The sequence below is a fragment of the Sus scrofa genome, chromosome 6 (genome assembly GCF_054392235.1).
Source record: "Sus scrofa isolate SSC_HxYL_T2T_F1_AM1 chromosome 6, Sscrofa_HxYL_maternal_Yorkshire_Landrace_v2.0, whole genome shotgun sequence".
Lineage (NCBI taxonomy): Eukaryota > Metazoa > Chordata > Mammalia > Artiodactyla > Suidae > Sus > Sus scrofa.
Window position 1 is genome coordinate 106,863,027 of NC_139388.1, and position 22,521 is coordinate 106,885,547.

The window sequence follows — 22,521 nt, forward strand, 5'->3', positions numbered from 1 at the left end:
GTTACTATTGCTCAACATGATGTGCATCTGATGTGATCCCAGATTCATGGCTCTCGTGCACTGTTTGATTACTTGCATGCATGAACTTTCCTAAAGATTTTAACTACCTTGAAAAGAAACAAAGCATTTTACTCTAGTCTAAGGTGTCATCTTTTTCCCATCATTTTTTTCAAAGAATACTGTCAGTATGCCAAAGTCAGGTGCTTTTTCTCACCTAATATTTTATTATGGTTATTTTCCTTGCCAAAAAAATCTGCATCATTTTATTTTAGATATTCCATAGTTTAGATATATCATAATTTATTTAATGTATTGCTTTGCGTTTAGAGTATTTTCATTTTTTGGTTCTTGTAAATAATGTTAATTATATGTTTATAATTACACGTATTATGGCTTTTCATACTAGTTTGATTTGTTAATTAAGCTTAAATTCAAGAAGGAATAGTTAGGTTAAAGAGTTTTGCTGGATATTATCAAATTACCTCCAGAAATATTCTTATTTGGTAATGTCTTATCTCTGCTGTCAGGTATATAATTGTCCTGTGGTTTTGCTGACATAGCATTTACAGTGTATCACCTTCGCTAGTCTGATATATGAGTAATCAGAAGTTATTTGCTTTAAATTTTAATCCTTGCTTAATGGTGAGACTATTTTAGCATTTTATTCAACATTTTATTATTTTTTTTGCAAATTGCCTTTCATTGTTTTTTTAAATTATAATTGATTTACAGTGTTTCTTCAAGTTCTGTTGTACAGCAAAGTGGCCCAATCACACACAGTTCCCTGTGCTGTACAGTAGGACCCCATTGCCCATCCATTCCAAATGTAGCAGTTTGCCTTTCATCTGTTTTTAATTGGTTCATTCATCTTTTATCAGTTACTAGCACCTATGAACATTTTGCTTTCCCATGTGCCAATATGGCTTCTATGCCATATCCTCTATGTCAGTGTCATGTTTGTATCTTGCCTTTGCTTCTCAACTCTCACTGTAATTTTGACAAATTCCTTTTTTTGGTTTATGGGTTAGCCTTCTGCTTTTAAGACCTTTCCAACCCCCATATTTTCCTCTGCTTTAGCTCTCAGATTGGATGTGTCAACTAGAGCAGACTGCTTGCTGTTCTAGTTCTCTGCTTTTTTATGGTATTTTCCAGCATTCCACCCGCACACGTACAAATACACACACCGTTATAACTGCTACCAAGAATGTGTGCCTGGTAAATGTCAACCCTTTTGTCAAGACTTTGCTCAAGGGTGACCTTTTCTTGGAGCCTTTCCTGAGTCTCCCCCCTCCCTCCCCTCTCTAAACTTGACTGTTCTTTTCTTCTTGTTCCTTCCTTCTCCCACCCCCGAAGTAGCTATTATAACCTCCAACTCTTTAAAGCTGTAACTTGATTACAGATTTGTATGCTCCTGCTGAACTCTAAAATTTGTGGACAGAATTTAAATTATGTCCATCTCCGTATCCCCAGCAATGTTGGAGTGCTACACAACAGGTGTTTGCTGAGTACCTGTTGGGTACTTTCAGATACACGATTGACGGAAATGATTTGCCCAGGCTTGGAGACCCTGGAAGAAGCACAGCCCAGCCTAATCCCAACACTCTGTTCTTTTCTTACTGCACCCTTTTGCTACTGTCCTACCTGTGCTGTAATGAGGGAGCAGGAATGGGTACCTTCTCTGCAAATATTCAATTCAGAAAGTTCACATCCAAATCCTAGTTTTAACCTAGATAGCACATTTAATTTACTTGTCTAAAGATGAGGTCTTTTTCCCCTTTAAGGGGAAAAAACTGGAGCAACCAAGTAATACTTTGGGGTGGTTTTCTGGAAGACTTGTCCCTTTTCTTTAGAATTAAAAGTCCTCCCAGCCCTAGTTTTCTTGTTTCTTACTGCAGATGTTACTTTTTTCCCCCTTTTAACTAAATTGTGTTTTGCTCATTATTTTTTCTGGTTGGTAAAATTTGTATTGCTAAAGTGGGATTAAACTTAACGGTTATTGTTTTGTGGCTAGAATTGCATGGAATAAGCCACCTTCTTACATAAAGTAAATGGATTTCATGGTTCAGCAATGAATGCAAAACTAATTTAATGTGACAGGAGGGCATGATTTTAAACGTAAACATCCAGATGATCATAAAATCATTGACTTCTTTTGAGCTGGAAGAGAGCAGAGCAATTGTTATTCTTCAAATCACCAAAGGCAACATTGTAGAAACATATTTATCTAGCTTTTGATTAAGTTGCCTCCAATTGCATCCTCTCATAAGGCCACTGATTTTGTATAGTTTTGTTATTATAAGGTTTCTTCCTATATCAAGTTCTGTCGGCCCCTATGTCTCCATTGAATGCTTATTTGTTGGGTACCTGCTAACCTTCTCTATTGCTTGGACTATTGCAGTAGTCTTCTAACTGACCTGTCTCTTGTTTCTATCCCATTCATTCTGTCCCCCAACCACTCACAGTCCACATCTACACTAATTCTAACGTGCTTGGGGTGGCAGGACAGTTGCTTTCCACTGCCTCTCCTCCCACCTGGTGAAAAGATACCTGCCACTTCCTGGCAGTGTGACCTGGGACATTCCCTGAACTTCTGTTACCCTCAGTATCCTCAGCTGTAAGGGATGATAATATGTCCCTCACCTTGCAGAGTGATTTTTGCAGGTTAAACAGCGTGCAGAGCAGCCACTGTTATGACCGACCACACCAGACCTCATGGTCTGGGTACAGTGTCCCAGAGTCCTCCGTCTGTTCCGTAGACAATCCCAGGGACTGTCTAATCCTGTCTCAACATGCTTCTAAATGGTAAAGCCCCGCGGGCGTGCCTGAGTTCTCGCCCTCATCACCCTCGGAGCTATACACTTGCAGCCCATGAAATGCTCCTATTCATGTGCTAGTTATTTGTTCCTGTTTCTGTTCCCTGAAAGCAGGTGCATTTTGTTCGATTGTGTGTTCTCTTTAGCTCCCAGACGGTGCCCTTTGCAGGAAACCTCAGGGTGTTAGATGTTCCCATTTCCTCAACGCTCTGGCCCCTTCCTTGGAGGCTGGTCCATTCTTTCAGCCTAGTTTCAGTTCCCTGGGAGGGACACCCTTGATCCTGGCGCTGTCAGTGAAGCCACTGGACTCAGTCTCTGTCCTGAGGAAAAGTCTTCTAAGCACACAAGCCAATTACATGAGAAACAGTGGAAAAAGCCACTTTGTATTAGACATGAGAGTGGAAAAGGTCAATGGCAACAAGAGTAGGAAGCTCTTATAACTCCCTCCCATCATCTCTTTCTGTGGTTATGCATTTTTTTTTTATGTTTTGAAATTCCCAGACAGCAAAAATTTTTCTGAGACAGAAAATTGGCACTTTGAAAACCAAATTTTTTTTTTATTGTTTTTTGGAGTAGTAGTGGCCTGAAGGAAATAGGGGGATTTCTTCCTCCCGTCCCTGCACAATTAGTGGTGGATGTTTCTATACTGTATCCACATTACGGAACGTATCCAGAGGAAATTAGCCAAAGCCGCCGTATACGTTGCGGATCATTGGGCCATAGACCAGGTGTTGCCCTGTGATATGGGTTCCATCAGGGCACAGCTGTGGCATCATGCTTCTGCTTGGCAACAGCTCCCTTCTGGGTACTGATGTAAATCCCGCTTCCGGTTGTACTTAATAATCGCGTGGAAACTCCCTTTTCTTTGTCAACCCACTCACTGTGCCAAATTCCATTTATGAATGTGAACGGTTTCCCAACTGTGTGGAGCTGAATATACTTAATGTGAAGTAGATCTCTGATATTCTTGTTCTTTTTCTAGAGAGTGAAGGTACCATTCTCCACCACAGTTATTCTCTCTTTTAGCAATTTACTCAAAGAACTGGTAGGATATAACTGTTCCAGTTTTTGGCTTTTATTTCAAGATGATAGAAAGGCATGAGGAGAAGGATTTTTTTTAAAAAAAATAATACAATAGAAACCCTACATAATCATCCCCTATAAGCTGTGGAGAGGCTGTTACTTTCTCCTCTTGAGTCTTCTGTGATGTTGCCATGTTTCCAGTTTTTTCTGCATTTTCCACATATCATTGCACCCTCTGATTTCATAGGATTTGATGTTTGTATGATCTTTTTCTTTTGAAAGAGTTAGAAAACAAAGAAATATATGACAGACTTATGCACAAAAAGAACATAGAGAGTCTGTTTCAACTCAGTAGATTTATTTTAATCCTAAAAGCTATTTCCCAGGAATGTATATGAAAGTAAATTCTGTTCATCTATATATTATATGTTGTGGTCAATGAATGATTATCTGTCCTTAGATTACCACCTTGTGTATTACCTATGGGAAGTTATATGTATGTATATATATATATATTTTTTATTTTATGTATGTATGTATATATATTTTATTTATGTATTTTATGTATTTTATTTTATGTATGTATGTATATATATTTTATTTTATGTATGTATATGTTTTTTATTTTATGTATGTATGTATATATATTTTTTATTTTTAAATTTTATAAGATTTATCCTAACTTATTCCTTCTACTTGCCACATTTTCTTACTGTCTCACAGAGCAGTTGGCCTGTGCTCACTAAATGCAAATGCATTTACATGATTATTAGGAAGTAAAACTGGCTTCGTGGGGGAAAAAAATCAAAATGTATTTCACACTAAGCTGGAACTGACTTTTGTGTTATCTCATGCTATTAAATGAGATTTCATTTGCTCACATTGCTTAATGCATATCATTAAACACTGCCTTTTCTTTCCAAGGAATACTGATAGGCTTGTAGAAACAAGAACCAAGAACCATTGCATAAAGGACATTTTCATCACCATCTTCAAACCTCTTCCCCCTTCCTCCCTCTAGAGTGCTGTGACTTTGGCGTCTGGCAGGAAACCTTCCTCATTCAACACTGGCCATCTGTGGTCTCTCTACAGGCCCCAATCCTGAGAGCAATTTAGTAGAGGAGGAATTTTGAGTGGAGTTGGAACACATAGAGGTTGATGACCAGAGAGTGTGGGAAGATGCAGCCAGGACAGAGCATGTGGGAAGAATGGGGCTGCAAAAGGGAGCCAGAGAGAAAATAGCAAAGCGAGATTCGGTTCTCTTTAATATTGAGAGATATTAGAGAGGTGATATTAGCATAACCTAATATGTAAACCTACAACGTTTTCCCTCAGAATATCAAACTGATCCTGCAGATCATACATGGATTCTCCACTAGAGTTGGACAAGAGGGAAGGAGGGAAGGAAAGAAGGAAGGAAGGAAGGAAAGAAGGCAGGCAGGCAACATCCATTCCAAGATACAGCCTCAACCTTTTTTGTCAATTTTTTTTTTGTTAATTTTCATGAACATGAGAACATGGATCCTTTTTTAAAAATGTAACAAAACATAGATTTGCATAAATGAAACATTTCTGAAGACATAATTTAGAACTTGGCAGGAATATAGACTTCGCAGAGGAGGGGGTTTTTATCACTGGAATTTTCTGTCTTAAAGAATGTATAGCTATCTGTGGTTTAAAACATTTTCTTAAAGAGAATTTTTTGCTAAAGACATTGGTTTTCTCTTTAAAAATATGGATAGCATTAAACATCAATTTTATAAAACTGAGTTTGAACAATGAAAGAATTAAATCATTAGAATTGCCATTATCTTGGTCAAATTATATTTTCTGAATTTTTAAAATTCAGCTGAATATGTTCTAGCTATATTCAGGTTGATCCTAAAAGAGTGACCTTTTTGGAAGAATTTAAGTACTTTGTTTATAGACCAGGTAAATATCCTCACTAGTGTCCAACTACCTACATTATAATGGAGAATTTTATTTATTTATTTTTTTGTCTTTTTAGGGCCGCACCCACAGCATATGGAAGTTCCCAGGCTAGGGGTTGAATTGAAGCCTCAGCTGCAGGCCTACATCCCAGCCACAGCAATGCCAGATCTGAGCCACGTCTGCAACCTACACTGCAGCTCACGGCAACGCCAGATCCTTAACCCACTGAGCGAGGCCAGGGATCAAACCCCTGTCCTCATTGCATACCAGTCAGGTTCCTTATCGCTAAGCCATGATGGGAACTCCCTACAAGGGAGACTTTTAAACAGCTGTAGTAAATTAAAATGTAGCTACTTTAAAATTTGCTGACATTTCCAAACCAGGACAATTAATACCTGATGTCAATTTATTTAGGAAAAAAGCCTTTAGTTTGGAATATTATTCAGAATAAAAGAGAAACAAATGGTAAGGATACCTTTTAATTAGATATTAGCCAGGGCTTGGGTTTCTAATACCTTTTTTTTTTTTTTTTTTTTTGTCTTTTTGCTATTTCTAAGGCCACTCCTGTGGCACATGGAGGTTCCCAGGCTAGGGGTCCAATGGGAGCTACAGCTGCCAGCCACAGTCACAGCCATGTGGGATCCGAGCCACATCTGCAACCTATACCACAGCTCATGGCAACGCCGGATCCTTAACCCACTGAGCAAAGCCAGGGATCGAACCTGCAACCTCATCGTTACTAGTCGGATTCGTTAACCACTGCGCCACGACGGGAACTCCTGATCTATTACCTTTATTTTATTTTATTTAAAAATTAATTGTGGTCGATTTGCAATGTTGTATCAGTTTCAGGTGTATAGCAAAGTGATTCAGTGAATTGCTGAATTCTTGTTCAGATTCTTTTCAATTATAGGTTATTATGAGATAAGGAATATAATTCCCTGTGCTATACAGTGGGCCCTTATTATCTTTTCTGTTCATAGTAGTGCGTATGTGTTAATCCCAAACTCCTAATTTATCCCCCTCCTCCACTTTTCCTCTTTGTTTCTTATGTCTGTGAGTTTATTTCTGTTTTGTAAATAAGTTCATTTGTATCCTTTTTTGATATTCCACATATAAGTGATATCATATAATGTTTGTCTTTGCCTGACTTATTTCACTTTGTATGATAATCTCTAGGTCCATCTGTGTTGCTGCAAATGGCATTATTTCATTCTTTTTGGTAGCTGAGTAGTATGATACTAAGTGGGGATTTCAAAGTATGCAGTATGGTTGGAGATAAAATCATCTGTAAATCTGCATGGCCTCCATCAAAGCTGTAAGTGTTCCAAATAATTACTTTGGGGGAGAGAGAGGCACATTTTGGTGAGAGTTGTGGGGAGAACAATGGACCAGACCACATAATCTGTTGGCCACAGGCTTCATTATGACCTCCCACAGGTCTTTTGACTTTTTCTAATATTACCTGTGGAATTTTGCCCTTAGTTTGTCTATGGAAAACCTCCTTTTTTGGGGGTGGGAGCATGCCTTTGGCATGTGGAATTTCCCAGCCAGGAATTGAAACCATGCCATGGCAGTGATCAGAGTCACAGCAAGGACAATACCAAGTCTTTAACTGCCAGGCCAACTGGAAACTTCACAGAAAATCTCTTTAAAACTGAAGGATTGCATAGAAAAGATGAGTAGGGGTAAAGTGAAAAGCAAGCATAATTTATAGCAAACAAAAGTCCTACCTTAACTGTACACAGAAAGAAGGTCAGTATTCAGTAGAAACTTAAGGTACTTGGGATAAATCTTCCCTAGGCAAGCAGACAACTGAAAATAATTATAATTATTTATTAAAATAGTTGTAATGGGAGTTCTCACTGTGACTCTGTGGGTTAAGAGCGTGACATAATGTCCCTGAGGATGCGAATTTGATCCCTGGCCTCCCTTAGTGGGTTAAGGATCCAGCATTGCCATGAGAATAGACTTGTGGTTGCCAAGGGGGAGGGGAAGGAGTGGGGTGGATTGGAAGCTTAGGGTTAATGGATGCGAACCATTGCCTTTGGGATAGATTAGCAATGAGATCCTGCTGTGTAGCATGGGGAACTAAGTCCAATCACTTATGATGGAGCATGATAATGTGAGGAGATAGAATGTGTACATGTATGTGTAACTGGTCACCATTCTATACAGTAGAAAAAAAATTGTATTGGGGAAATAACAATTAAAAAAATAAGGAGTTCCCTTTGTGGTTCAGTGGTTAATGAATCCGACTAGGAACCATGAGGTTGAGGGTTTGATCCCTGGCCTTGCTCAGTGGGTTAAGGATCTGGTGTTGCTGTGAGCTGTTGGTGCAGGTCGCAGACATGGCTCAGATCTGGTGTTGCTGTGGCTGTGGTGTAGGCCGGCAGCAACAGCTCCGATTGGACCTCTAGCCTGAGAACCTCCGTATGCTGTGGAAGAGGCCCTCGAAAAGGCAAAAAGACAAAAAATAAATAAATAAGTAAATTTTTAAAAAGTTGCCTTTAAAAGGCACAATTAGAAAATAAATAAAATGCAATTGATTACTTGGTCTCAAGACATGGTCAATAGACTGTTTGATTGTATCTTGGAATAATTCCCCCATGAAGATAAAGAAATGACTTTTGACAGTACTCCCCTTTTCGCATCTCCCATGTCCCACAGAGTTAATGACTCCATACTTGCTGGTTTCTTTAGCTGGCTTCTCAAGACGACTGCAGCCTTGATTAGACACAGCAATCGTGTCTTTCTTATTAGGCTGTGCTTCAGACACGGTGAATGGAATAGGCCTATAACTGGGAACACCGCCTTAGCATCCCACTGGTCTTTGATGTTTCAACTAAGATTATAGTACCTGTTTTGGCAGAAGAGTGTAGTGTTGTCACCTATCATGGGTATTGGTTTGGCTCAACCTACAGGTGAAATAAATGGCTGAAAAATTTAATCAGATCATTGATCATTGGGGAACATTTCCACTGACATCGGTGAGTGTAGTACTTGATTTCCTGCTTTTAACATGGTTAACCCAATTAGATCTCGGGAACTTAGAAGATTTGCCATTTTTTAACTATCCAAGAGAAGAGTTCATTTATAGTAGAATATTGAAAAAAAGGACATCCATTGTTTTCACAAAGAATAAACTTTGGTAGTCACCTGAGATAGAGAAAAGAAAGCCTTCAAACCTTTGAAGCCAGAGTAGAGTGTTCTATAGAGGGTTTTCAGTGTGTTTTCCATAGCCAGCAGGACCAGGACATGTGGGGCTTGTCAAAAATGCAAATGTTCAGGCCCCACCCCAGGTCCATTGAATCAGAATCAGTGCAGGTCTGCCCAGCAATCTGTGTGTAAACAGTTCCTCCAGGTGATTCTTATGCACACTAGAGTTTGAGAACCACTGCTCTACAGCGTAGTTTGTGAGCCCTGGACTGCAGGCCAACTATGCGTTCTTTCAATATCCCTAGTGCAAAACCGGACGGTTTACTTCCGTTGCTCCAGATCCGCGCCTCTGGCCCAGCCCTTCTCAGAAGCACAGGGCTGCCATCCGCCACCAGCAGATGCTGGAGCAGCAGGTTAGAAACCTCTGCCTGTCCTTCCTCTGCTCAGAACAACAGCAGGAGAATTGTCCTTAATGATGCACGTAGGGCAAAGCCGCTATGTTTTTACAAAATGATCCAGGTCAGCCTGTCTCTAGCTAAATTCCACCCGATCAGCCACCTGTTAATATTTTGTCAAAATCTTTGATGAGCTCCTCTAGTGCTAAACGCCACACCTGCACCGACCTTGGCTGCCCGTGTGTCTGGGGCAGATTCTGGGTTTGTTGGCATTCCAGTGCCTTCTGTAGACATGACTTTGATAATGATGCTCTCAGGGCCATTCTAGATTTGACTTATGTGGCTTTTTGCCTACATCAAATTGCTATGTAGTATGCAGTAACTAGGCTGTACTTACAGAAACAATTATGCACAGAAGGAGAAAAGGCGGGTCTTGGGAAATACAGGATGCTTACAGAATGGGTGCTTTAGTTACACACACATTGTGGATTTCTTTCCCTTTTTTCTTTTCCCTTTCCAACAGCTGGCTCTTTCTATGCCAACCTGTCTCTCCACCTGTCTCTCTCTCTTTTTTTTCCCTTGCTTTTTAGGGCCGCACCCACTGCATATGGAGCTTTCCAGGCTAGGGGTCTAATTGGAGCTACAGCTGCTGGCCTATGCCACTGCCACAGCAATGCCAGATCTGAGCCATGTCTGCAACCTACACTACAGCTCACAGCAATGCCAGATCCTTAACCCACTGAGCGAGGCCAGAGATTGAACCTGCAACCTCATGGTTCCTAGTCAGATTCATTTCCACTGCGCCACAATGGGAACTCCTCCACCTGTTTCTTAATAAAACCTGCCCCTACCTATAATTTGAAAAAGTTAAGCATTGCATACTTTGGGGTTAATTGTGCTGAGTCAGAGTGTTGGTTTTACTTCTAACAGGTTCAAAAAGGATTTCTGAGAAAAGATGGGGGGAAAAACTTTCCTAAACATCTTAGTGATGCTAGAAAGATGTGACCGGAATGTGGGTTCTTGTTCACACAGTTGAAGAATGAACTCCACGAACATACAGACAGCAAGCAAGCAAAGTCTTTATTACAGGAAACCAAATAGCTCCCAGGGCTGCTGGGAGGGAGGAGAAGAGCCCCCTTCTCTATAGGGGTTTTTATCCCTTAAAGAAGGGGGGGGTACCAATGTGGGGTCCAGAAAGATGTGGTTTTCTCCCATTGGCCTTGCCCAGTTACCTATATCAGTCCTTGTCCAATAGGGGTTTTAGGGGTGGAAACGTCCCATAAGTTTTCTGGTTTCTTTGTCCTTCTCTTTCCTTAGTCACCATCCTTCTCATTCCTTTTCTGTCAGTTGAGTGGAGTAGGGATTAAGGTCCATGTGGGGGGAGGCACATTTCCGTGGTGAACAAGGCCTGTGGGGAATTACTCTCTGGAGCCCTTAAACCACGGATGTTAATCAATGGCCATATCAAAGAATGCATCGAAGCCCCTGCTCCTACACTGACTACCTGAGGTAGCATTCTGCCTCATTAGCATAGAGGAAAAACCCCCAAACACTCAACCTTAGTTCTTATGTTTTTGTTTTTTCTACTCAATAACTGTTTCACTTTGGACTTCTAGCCTTTTGACCCTCACTTTCATCACCTGTAAAATAGGCTCATAATACGTATTTTACAGGGTTATTTTGTGTGTTTATTGTACTTAATATGAGGTGACTGTATGGAAATTGACACTTAAAAGCTGGTAGCTATCATTTATTACTCTTGTTATTTTTAGGATTTCATGTCGGTAGTCAGAGATTAAATTGATTTGCAATGTAGCAATGCCAAGAAAGTAGTTTTTAAAAATAGAAATGTATCCTTTCTTTTGAAGCGTTTGACATTGAAGTGAGTTATCAAAAAGATGTTTTGAAATTTCTTCCCCTAAAGGTCTTGAAACTAGGTCACATTTGATGGGGGAAGAGTTGGCTTGTCTTAGATGACTAAACTAAAAATTCTTTCCCATTTGGAGGTTTAGTGACTTTATCCCTGGCCTGATGGACACAGAAAATGGATGTAAGTGACACAGATGAAAGCAAAGGGCTAACAATTGCTCTCCGTTTACCAATTTCTAGTGTTTGTAAAGTGGTTCCTAGAGTTATCTCTTAGTAGCAGTAATAATGCTTTTAACTTCTATCCCATAATCATCTTCCAGCAGTTTTAAAACATTTTCTGTAATAGCTATTAAGTTAGTAGACATTTCAGCTGGCTAGACTCTGTCTGGGTTGGTAAACAGTTTGTCCGGGATAGAGAGAGGGGCCAGGCACCTGAGTCATTTTGGATTGTTCTGTCCACAGCATAACCACTCAACATACATGCAGTTTCCCCTTTCACTCCATTTGACTTCAACTTGTAATTGGGAAAAGGGAAAAGTAATATTTCTAATAATGAAGAAAATTGCCTTATTAAAGTCTTTTTTTTCTTTGTTCCTGTGGAAAAGCAGAGGGAACTGTATTTGGTCTTTGACCCCTCTCCTGATACAGAGCTTGGGATTTCCTAAAGGAAGAGAGCAATAAAGGTGTCTTTTGTTATGTTAATGAGATGGCTTTTGAAAAGCATCCAAAGATGGGGATGCTGGTTGCCAGGGGAACCAACTCTGTAATTAGAGGATGAGACCTTCCAGTCCCACCCCCTAACTTCCTTGGGAGGGGAGAGTGGTGGTGACTTCAATTACCAATGGTCCAGGATTTCATCAATCCTTCCTACGTAAGGAAGCCTCCATAAAAGCTCCAAAGAGCCCCATTCAGAGAACTTCCTCACTCAAGGGGAGATGTTGCAGACTGGTGTTCTCAGAGAGGTGCAAGCTTCATGAGACCCATCTGGCTGTTCCTGAGTTATATCTGCTGTAATAAACAGGTAAGTAAAATATTTATCTGAGCTCTGTGAGCTGCTCGAGCAAAGCAGTCTAATCTGAGGAGGGGGTCGAGGGAACCTCCAATTAAGAAGCTGTTGGTCAGAAGCCCAGGTGACAACCTGGGCTTGGAATTGGCGTCTGCAGCCAGGAGGTGGGGGCGGGGGAATCTTGTGGGCCTTGAGCCTCTAACCTGTGACACCTGATGCCACCGCCAGGTAGATAGCATTAGAATTGAGTGGAATTGTAGGATACTTAGCTAGTGTCAGAGGATTGTCTGGTGTGGGGGGAAAAACCCCACACATATTGGGATTGGGTGTAGAATCTTAGGGACACACTGAAACATGTAGGGATTCACACTGGATTCGCCTGTTGTTTAAAAAAAAAAATGAACTGAGTGAATTTTAAAGGTCTTCTTGGCGTTCTTCAACAACTTATAAATCAGGCAGCATCCATTCTGGCAGAAGGAATGGAGTTCCAAAGATCTCTACAAAATGAAAAGCTTTTAAGGCAGAAGGGAGCAGTTCTAAAGAAGTGAAACTGGGCAATAATGTGGGTTGGTTATTGCAAGGTTATTCTCCTTTAGAAGATGGCAGGGGCCTGTGAGGATGATTTCCTACCCTGTGCTTATCCAGGGGTTTCTGATTGGTTAACAATTCCACTTCTGGCAGAGCCAGAAACTGTCTCAGCTTGGTAACATTGGGCTTAGCATAAGCAACTCCATTTTAAGCCTATCATCTTTAACACTAATCAGTGTGTTTAAAATGCTGAACATATGCTGTTCTTTTTTTCACTGCTTGCTTCACATGAATATGCCCTAACTCCTGATAGGATTTTATGTGTTCTGTGGTTTTGAATATGTAGTAAGAATTGATAAATATTCATTGAAATTAAATTAGTACTAGGAATACATTAATATTTCTAAAAAATATGGGGCAGAAATAACATACACCTGGCTGCCTATGTCATTACCTGTATGCCCCATTCTCTTTTTAGAATTTATGCCTTAGGAAGTCACTAAATATTAAATACAAAAGCACACACTAAATTAGAGTAACATATTGATGAATGATCTAGAAAACAGCTTTATTCAGTTGTAAACTCCACTTAATAGCTAGGTAAATATATCCTAAAAAAAGTGGGATTAAGAAATCTTTACCTCTGGCTGATTAATTTAAAATTTAAATACCACTGGCTCTCAAGACTGAGTTCCAAAATTACGGGTTTATCCTCAAGAATATTAACATTTTATTAACTAGAAACGTAGTAATGGGTGAAATTGACTAATTTTGACTCTGCGATAATTCCAGATTTGTGACAGGGTCACCCCAATAAAAATTGCAGGACCCCTGTTAGGAGAAAAGGCCTTGTTAAATGCAATCAAGAACAGTGAACATATTTGAGGCATGCTATTAGGTACTTTAACGTATTTCCTTACAATATGTAAATGGATGCTGGTCATTTCAAGTGAATGTCACCTATTCAAAGAAGGCAAACAGAATCCAAGGAGTACTTTGATGTAAAGAAAGTGTGGCTTCTAGGAACATAGAAATAATCAAATTCTAAAATGTTATGTAGACTTCAGTAAAGTGGCCTTCTTAAGATTAGTCCTCTTCTTTTGATATCAGACAGTGTTTTTGTTGTTGTTGTTGTTTTTGTCTTTTCTAGGGCCACACTCATGGCGTATGGAGGTTCCCAGGCTAGGGGTCTAATTGGAGCTATAGCTACTGGCCTATGCCACAGCCACAGCAACGCCAGATCCAAGCCACGTCTGTGACCTACACCACAACTCACGGCAACGCCGGATCCCTAACCCATTGAGTGAGGCCAGGGATCGAACCTGCTACCTTCATGGTTCCTAGTGGGATTCGTTAACCACTGAGCCACGACGGGAACTCTGACATCAGACAGTTTTAAAGAACCCAAATCAGCCTTGTGAACCCAAACTAAGGACATACAACCTTTTGATGACTGCGGCATGGTTGTTGAGTAAATTACTACTAATGATAATGATTCCAGTGACCTGTTATACTTGTCCTCTGCTAGGTCTTGTTTTAAGTGTATTAAGTGGTTTATTTTCTTCTCACACTTACCCTATGGTGGAATGCTTTGCCATACCTGTTGGACAGGGAATGGCACAGAGGCTTGGAGAGTTGAAGTGACCTGCCTTGGTCATACCTCGCTAAGTAGCAATGGGGTCAGACCTCGGGTGTGTCTGGCTGTAGAGTGCACCTTGCTACCATTTGGCTTTAACTACTCCATGGAAATCTTCCCTCTCATTTTTAGCTCTTCCCCGCCAACCCCCACTGTGAAGTATTACACAGAAGTTCTGAGAACAAACGAGTGCAAGTTACACAATATAGGTTTTAGAAATAATGTGCAAAACCCATCCAGGACCTCTTAATTCCGTCAACCACAAGCCCTGCCCAGCCCATTGGCTCTCTTCTCATATCCAGAAGCTGCTGCCTCCTTCTGACTCAACGTGGCAGGAAAAAGAGGCAGTTTCTCTCTAGTGCGTCTCGGGTCTCTTTTGGCCACTCAGCCCTGGCGTGAGTTCCCAACTTCCCAGGTGAACCAGCCAGCTTGTTCTTGAGAGGAGAGAACTTGTAGCTTTCTCTCAGGGGACCCCCAGTATTAATGGTACCGTCTCCTCCACTGATCTGCTGTATGGATAACTACGTTGATCTTTTATTCCTGGTATTTGTTCCTTACTCTCTTGGGCCTCAGAGCAGCAGCACATAATTACTGAGACTCCCATAGTCTTCTTATTTCACTTTGCTATTTTGGAGAAATCCTGGTCCTTACCATCACGAAGGACACTGACTGTACAGAGGTGCTCTTGTCCCTGTCTTTGGGGTGGTGATGGAATTACATTTGGGTTCCTGGCAGCCTTGCCTTTGAAGGTAATGGACCATTCAGTGGCACTGTCTGTATCTGTGTAGAGCCGACTTCGGATGTGGGAGTTGACTCAGTTTCTCTCTCTCCACTTTTTCTTCAGACGTGGAATCGAGTATTAAAATTTTATTTCTTCTTACTGAGTCATAGAGGCAGAAATCCCCTAGAGGAGACTCAGTGCCTTTCACCTTTTTACCACCAACCACTCAAGCCTCCCCCTTGGCCTGAAACCTAGGGGGGTGGCAACTTCTGTTCCAGTATCTAAGTGAAGCTCAGGAAGGCTTTTCCATGTGCCTGTTTTTCAGGATGCCTGTTTAGGAGTTGTTTAATTCAATGGGCATTGGCTCAAGCGGTTCCTGTTATAAAATCTCCTAGTATTCAAAAACAATTAGGTTGTAAAAAAAAAAAAAGGATGCTATCTGGCCATCAAAATATATGTTGTGTCCATCTACGTTTATCAGAATAATTCACCTTTTCATCTCTCTTTCATCTCTCTCCATCCCTGCTTTTTAATTAATGGCAGATATTTATAGAGGACCTCATCTGTGCTCAGTAGATTTACTAGATTAAGACACCACCGGCATCTGGCTGGAGGTAATGCCTTGAGTAACCTCACTGAGATAGACATTACTATTTAAAAAAAAATAATTTTAAAAATGAGATCAAAATTTTAATTTTATTTTAAACTTGCTACTAGATTCCAAATGAATTTATCTTGACTTCTTTGGACCCAGGAGACTGCAATACTTAACGCCCTAATTTTCTTTTTTTCCCTTTTTATGCCTGCACCTGCTGCATATGGAAGTTCTCAAGCCGGGAATTGAATTGGAGCCACAGCTGCCGCCAGATCCGAGCAAGGCCAGGATCAAACATGCATTCTCATAGAGGCAATGTCAAGTCCTTAATGATGAGCCGCAATGGGAACTCTGGCCCCAATTTTTTAGAGACAATAACAGCAATGTAAAAAGAAAAAAGGTAGGTTTAAGTAGATGTTGATGCTCTTGTGGGATTTTATCTTTTTAAATTTTAAATGGCGATAGAGAAAAATGTGAGCTTAGATCAGGAATGCTAAATGAAATTGCGATCTCTTTTATGCGTTTCATGTTGGAATGTTTCAAAACTTATGTAAGGTGTTCCCGTCATGGCTCAGTGGTTAACAAACCCAACTAGTACCCATGAGGCCTCGGGTTCAATCCCTAGCCTTGCCCAGTGGGTTAAGGATCTGGCGTTGCCGTGAGCGGTGGTGTAGGTTGCAGATGCAGCTTAGATCCCATGTTGCTGTGGCTGTGGTGTGGCCGGTGGCTACAGCTCTGATTGGACCTCTAGCCTGGATATGCAGCGTGTGCGGCACTAAAAAGAAGAAAAATTGTGCTTAAAACTCCAATGAGAGACGGAAAATCAGAAACTGGAAACTTAACTGGAATTTCTCAGTAAATACATAGGACTCTTCTTTGACACTCTTTAATGTTATTCTGTGACTATTCTGAGGAAGGTTTAATTTCTAATTTAATTTCTAAAGGGCTTATTTCGGCAGAGCTGGGCCTAATGAAGACAATTCCTCATGTGTATCTCATGTTGCTGGAGCCAAGCTCTCTTTATCCTCAACAGCTGAGAACTGAGACTCCGTAAAACAATTTCAAAAATCCTTCAAGAGGAAAGGGATCTTAAAATGTCACTGTTGACATAAGAACTTACTGACTTCTCTGATCATCAGAAATCTTGGGTGCTAAAAATAGATTTGTTCCCACCTGCTTAAAATGATCTGATTCCCTGGGAGAGGAATTTATGTTTCAAAGGAGGATAATTTTAACAATAAAATATTTAGGATCTACATTTTTCATGAGTAATTAAACTAATTCTTTCAGAAAGCGGTTGAAGTCAGAGATGTGGGGGCTTTCCATTTTGGGGGATTGTTTTCAATTTTTCAAGACAATCTTTCCATTTACAAGGGTATCTTTCTGTGCAGTTGCTTTATTCTTTAGATGTTGGCATACTTAGATTGAAGTAAGTTCTTTCCAAAATGCCAATGTAACAGTGAATGAAGAAGGAAAATTTTAAATTACCTCACACCTTCAATAGCTCCTTGTTTCCTTCTAAGAACAGTGAACATTTGATAATTGACATTTATTAAAATTTCAACAATTTAGCACCAACAGCAACATCTAGTAAATGGCTGCTTTTTGAGGCTGATGGGACCCATAATAGGCTCTCTTGTGACTTTCATCTTTTTCTGTTATTCTTTGCATATACAGAAACTCTTGTCACAGTATCGTATTCAGCCACATAGCTACTTTTGTAATCACTTATTCAGTAAATATTTATTGCACACCTTCTATGCACTACTTGTACCAGGGCCTGGAGATGCAACGGTGAGTAAAATTGTCACGTTTACCCTTAAAGAGTTCATGAGCTAGCAAGAGAGATGAAAACAATCAAATACAGACAAACATGTGATTACAAATTGTGTCACTAAGTAAACAAACTGAATTGAGGTAAGGAATAATGGGAAGTTGGTTCATTCCATAGAAGGAGTCCCAGATTTTTATGAGTTGATGATTTCTTTTTTTAATTGAAATAGAGTTGATTGGGTTAATTTTGGGTAACACCAAAGTGATTGAATTATACATACGTGTGTGTGTTTGTGTGTGTGTGTTTATATTTTCAGATTCTTTACCTTATAGATTATTACAAAATATTGAGTATATTAATAAATAGGGAAAATAATGGAATGATGCAAATATCTATTAGAAATAACAGACATTTACCACATGCCAAAGAACAAGTTTGAGATTGAGAGACTTGCGATTAAAATGCTTTTAATTGTAGGTAATGAAATAAATAGAGATAAATTAACATATAAGGGTACTTAAAAAGGGGGGGGGAGAAAAAGTAATGGGAGGGGAGCTGATTTAAATAGATGGGCCAAAGAAGGCCTTGAAGGAAATAGCATTTGAGGTGGAACCTAGAAATTGAGAAAGAAGCAACCCCCGTGTAAAATGGGAGGCAGAGTACATTTCAGGTCTGTGCAAAGATGTGCAAAAGGCTTTGGAGGGAAGAGAGATGGGCATGTTCAGGAAGTGAGGGAAAACTGCTATGCTGGAAGCTTGAACAGAGAAGGGCTCGGGGTAAGACAGAAGAGTCTGCGTATGCAGACAAGTAAGACTCGAGGCATAGTTTTCCAAGGCCACAGTAAGGAGTTAGGAGTTGAAGTGCCAAGGGCAGTCAACAAAATAGTTTAAATGTACAAAGGACAACATCAAATTGAGTCATAAGATTGTTTCTGCTACTGCTAGGAAATCCTACCGATAGGCATTGGATTGCCATTTTGGGGTCTGTTCCAAGTTGTAAGAAGTGGTGTATCTGGTTCAAGGAGGTAGCAGAGGACATACAGAAACGGAAATCATGTCCTTAGCGTTTGGGACACTGAGTAGACATGACTTGCTTATGGACGAGGCTGAGGGATGAGGGAGGAAACAAGGGCAACTCGGATGTTTCTGGTTGCAGCGTTACCTGCTGGTGCCTCATCCCGAGAGGGAGAAACTTGGAGTTGGAAGCAGACACATCAGGACTCCAGTGCTTGATCTCAGTTATGCTAAGTTTGAAATACCCTTGAAATACCAAAAGTTAAGATGCCAAATAGTCAGCAGTTTGACATGTGAGGCTCCAAGAAAGCCAAAGCATGTCCTAAGTGTTAATACTGAAAATTAGAATCCAGCCTAGGTCATAGAGTCTTACAAATCCCATATAACTGTTGAAACTTAACTATTGTAACACAGTAAAAACTGATTTGACTTGTTCCATTAAGAAAAAAAAATGTGAGGCTGGATGTCAGAAGTGGGACTTGGTTTGGGAATATATGTGTGGGAATCATAAAACATAAAGATAATATTGAAATCATGGGCCTGGTAAGGTCACCTTAGCCTGTACAGGTATTATAAAGCTCAATAGAGTATCAAATTTCCTATCTTATATTAGCCTTTAAAATGTAATTGGAGGAGTTCCCGTCGTGGCGCAGTGGTTAACGAATCCGACTAGGAACCATGAGGTTGCGGGTTCGGTCCCTGCCCTTGCTCAGTGGGTTAACGATCCCGCGTTGCCGTGAGCTGTGGTGTAGGTTGCAGACGCAGCTCGGATCCCGCGTTGCAGGCCGGTGTCAACAGCTCCGATTCAACCCCTGGCCTGGGAACCTCCATATGCTGCGGGAGCGGCCCAAGAAATAGCAACAACAACAACAACAACAAAAAGACAAAAGACAAAAAATAAATAAATAAATAAATAAATAAATAAAATGTAATTGGAGGTATTCCCATGATGACTCAGTGGTTAACGAACCGGACTAGGATCCGTGGGGATGTGGGTTCAATCCCCGGCCTTGCTCAGTGGGTTAAGGATCTGGCATTGCCGTGAGCTGTGGTGTAGGTCGCAGACATAGCTTGGATCTGGCATGACTATGGCCATGGTGAAGGGTGATAGCTGCAGCTCCAATTCAACCTCTACCCTGGGAACTTCCAGGTGCCACGAGTGTGGCCCTAAAAAGCAAAAAAAAAAAAAAAAAAAAAAACGAAAAAAAAACAACAATGTAAGTAGACACATCATCCAGGATAAGGTATCTGCCAGCATTGTCTTTCATTAGTTGTCCTCAGGAAGGCATTTTCCAGTGTGTTGTGACACGAGGCCAAATTCTTTTTATTCCTGGGTCATCTAAAGATTGGGTATGGTCATAATAAATAAAGTTCTGGTCAGTGATCTATGTTGAGGAAACCTAGATCCTTGTTAACTTTTCATTAGAAAACTCTGATACATTTTCTCTTTGATTTTTTAGGATCCAATCAAGCAGTAATAAAGGAATTTCAGGAGCTCCCATTATGGTTCAGTGGGTTAAGGACCCTGTGTTGTCTCTGGGAGGATGTGGGTTTGATCCCTGGCCTTGCTCAGTAGGCTAAGGATCCAGCATTGCCACAAGCTGCAGATGCGGCTCTGATCTCGAGTTGCTGTGGCTGTGGCTGTGGCTGTGGCATAGGGCCAGCAGCTGCAGCTCCAATTCAACCCCTAGCCTAGGAACTTCCATATCCTGAGGTGCAGCTCTAAAAAGAAAAACAAAAACAAAAAATGGAATCACACAGTTTCCAAAGAGAAGGTGCGTAAATCCTGCCTGGTGTAAGCAGCACTCTTTCCCTAACGTGAGATATGAGGCTTTTGTCAGTGGATCCCAGGTTGTGTTCCCACCACTTGTCCGTAAACAAATTTGGGACTGCCCATCTGGATAGCTTATGGCAGTTGCTGGGGCCAGGCTCCGTTTTTGTGTGACATCTGACTTAAGAGGGAACAGGCTCCCTTGTCCTTGACCCACACTTGCCAGAAGAATAAATCCATTGACTTGTGTCTCCTCCTGAATCAACAGTTTGGTTTTTCCCCTTCAGTTTCTAACCCCAAACAAATGGGCAAATGGCAATACATCAGTAACAATGAGACCAAAAAAAGCACAATTACCTTGAACTCCTTTTCCATGTTATTTTTCATTTTAGAGCACCTGAGGCATATGGAGTTTCTGGGCCGGGGATCAGACCCAAGCCAGAGTTGTGAACTAAGCCACAGCTGTGGCAATGCTGACTCCTTAACCCACTGTGCCGGGCTGGGAATTGAACCTGCATCCTAGCACTCCCAAGATGGTACTGATCCCATTGTACCATAGCGGAAACTCCAAAACAATTTTAAATCAGACAAAGAGGGCTTGGTGTCAATAGATGTGGTACGATCATGGCTGGACTTTTGTCCTTCTCAGTGAACAGCTCTGACCATCTTCAGAATGTCCTCAGGCACCAGGGAAGTGATTGTTCTGTTTCTGGGAGTGGACCTAAACAGAGGCTGTACGTCTACCTGACTATGAGACAATATGAGAGCCAGTATTTCTACTTGAGCAACTCTGAAGGTCACTGCCCCTGGGAAGGACCAGTTTATTTAAGTTGCAAGCCATCATTCAAAAGTGCTGCTGTGGGCTATGCAGTGGTTTCTTCATTCGCCTTCAAGCTAAGGGGCTCTTCTTCAACCAGTGCTGTAGATGTCACTGAAAATAGGTGACAGCCTGTTATTGGTTGGCGCCAGTGTCACTCAGCCTTCAAAGTTGGGAAAATTAGCCAGCAGCCCCATTCTAGAGGATGGCATAATGGGAGGAAGGATCTTAATTGAGTAAGGAGTTGAAATTCTGGAAATGTGAGGAAGCTCACTGTGGTTCATGTTGGCCAAAGGCAAGGGTGTGGTGAAGAAAGCAGATTTTCTGAGCATGTCCTTAAGAACTGGACTCTCATTTTTCTTGACTGAAAGGAGGGTGGAGAAAATAACCTAGTTAAATTTCAGATGTCTTCCACCCAGTGCTGTTGAAAAGCAAGTGCCAGCATTTTGGAAGGTGATCCCAGGAGGAGTAATCTTCCCTAAGTCTTTCTTTAAATTTGTTTTGTTTGTTTGTTTTGTTTTGTCTTGGCTGCATCCAGAGCTTGCAGAATTTCCCAGGCCAGGGATTGAACCCATGCCACAGCAGTGACCCAAGCCATAGCAGTGACAATGCTGGATCCTTAATCAGCTGAGAGCCCAGGGAATTCCAGAAGTACTTTGTTTTGTGGTCTAGACAGATACCCTTGCCTTGAAGATGCTGTCTCTCTAGTTTAAAGCAACTTGATGCACAGACTTGACCAACTCTGTCAATGAGAGCAGACTAAATTGAGTTGAGGTAATAAATAATGTTGCTTATGATTTATGTTACAGTTTTGTACCAAGCTGCTTTCCTTCAGATGTGTGCAGACTACCAGAGCTGGCCCAGTGGTGAACACTCCAGGTAAAGATCACAGAAAAAACACATGGAGGAACCATGAAAGAGGTCCGAAGGAGGATTTTCTCAAAGAGGCACCACATCTGCATGTGGTTGTTTAGGGCAGTTTTATTCACAGCTGTCAAAACCTGGAAGCAACCAAGGTGTCCTTCAGTGGGTGAAAGGATAAATCAACTGTGGTACCTTTAGACGATGGAATATTATTCAGTACTAAGGGGAAGTGAGCTAGCAAGTCAATAAAAGACGCAGAAGATATTTAACTGCGTGTTACTCCATGGGAAAAGCTATTTTGAAAAGGCTATCTACTGTGTGATTTTTATTGTAGAACATTGTGCAAAAGGCAAAACTGTGGAGAGAGAAGAAAGAGGAATGGTTACGGGGGGTTAGGAGGGTGGGAGATGAATTTTTAGGGCAGTGAAACTGTCAGACATGATACCATCATGGGGTGAAGTTCAGTAATATTGTGTGCTTTCAGTCGTTGTGCAATCAACCCTTAGGGATTCTTCTTCTTGGAAAAGTGAAATTTGGTCCCCATTGAACAACAAATCCCCATTTCTCTGTATCCCCAGTCCCAGGCACCAATCCTGTGGTATTTG

At 41.0% G+C, this 22,521-nt stretch overlaps 1 protein-coding gene across 26 annotated transcripts in view; it reads left to right on the forward strand.

Moving 5' to 3' along the window:
* DLGAP1 (DLG associated protein 1) overlaps positions 1–22,521 on the forward strand; it is a 1,399,633-nt gene that overhangs the window by 576,028 nt on the left and 801,084 nt on the right. For 7 of the 26 annotated variants that reach the window (XM_084964262.1, XM_084964271.1, XM_084964277.1 and 4 more), the window contains one exon: positions 21,862–21,931. The exons of the other annotated variants lie outside the window; for them this stretch is intronic. The gene's annotated coding sequence lies outside the window, so the exon portion shown is untranslated. The remainder of the gene's footprint in view (positions 1–21,861; positions 21,932–22,521) is intronic. 26 annotated transcript variants of the gene reach the window in all.